Genomic DNA, 382 nt, shown 5'->3' with positions numbered 1-382 from the left:
TGTTCTCTTTTTCTGGAGAAACTTGACAAAAACAACTATTTTATTTCAGAAGAGTTACTGGTATTAATTAGTTACTGGTATTAATCTAGACTGCACATTGCCTTAAGAATAGATAAATAGGTTGATGAACCAGAATAGACACATCAGATATCTCCATGCATTTGGGATCATTTGATTTTCTACAAGAGCACATGTCATTTCAATGGAGGAAATAAAGTCTTTTCGAAAAATGGTGCTAAGAATAGAATAACCATCACTCCAAATACAAAAATTAATTAGGGTGGAATTATATGCATAAATCTGAAAATATAAAAATCTACTGGAAGAAAACATAAGAAAATGTATTCACAATCAAGGATGGGCAAAGATTTAGAAAATAAAA

This window comes from Colobus angolensis, unplaced genomic scaffold, assembly GCF_000951035.1.
Source record: "Colobus angolensis palliatus isolate OR3802 unplaced genomic scaffold, Cang.pa_1.0 Scaffold133, whole genome shotgun sequence".
NCBI classification, from domain to species: Eukaryota; Metazoa; Chordata; class Mammalia; order Primates; family Cercopithecidae; genus Colobus; species Colobus angolensis.
The sequence above is the reverse complement of the archived record's forward strand: the minus strand, read 5'-3'. Positions refer to the sequence as shown.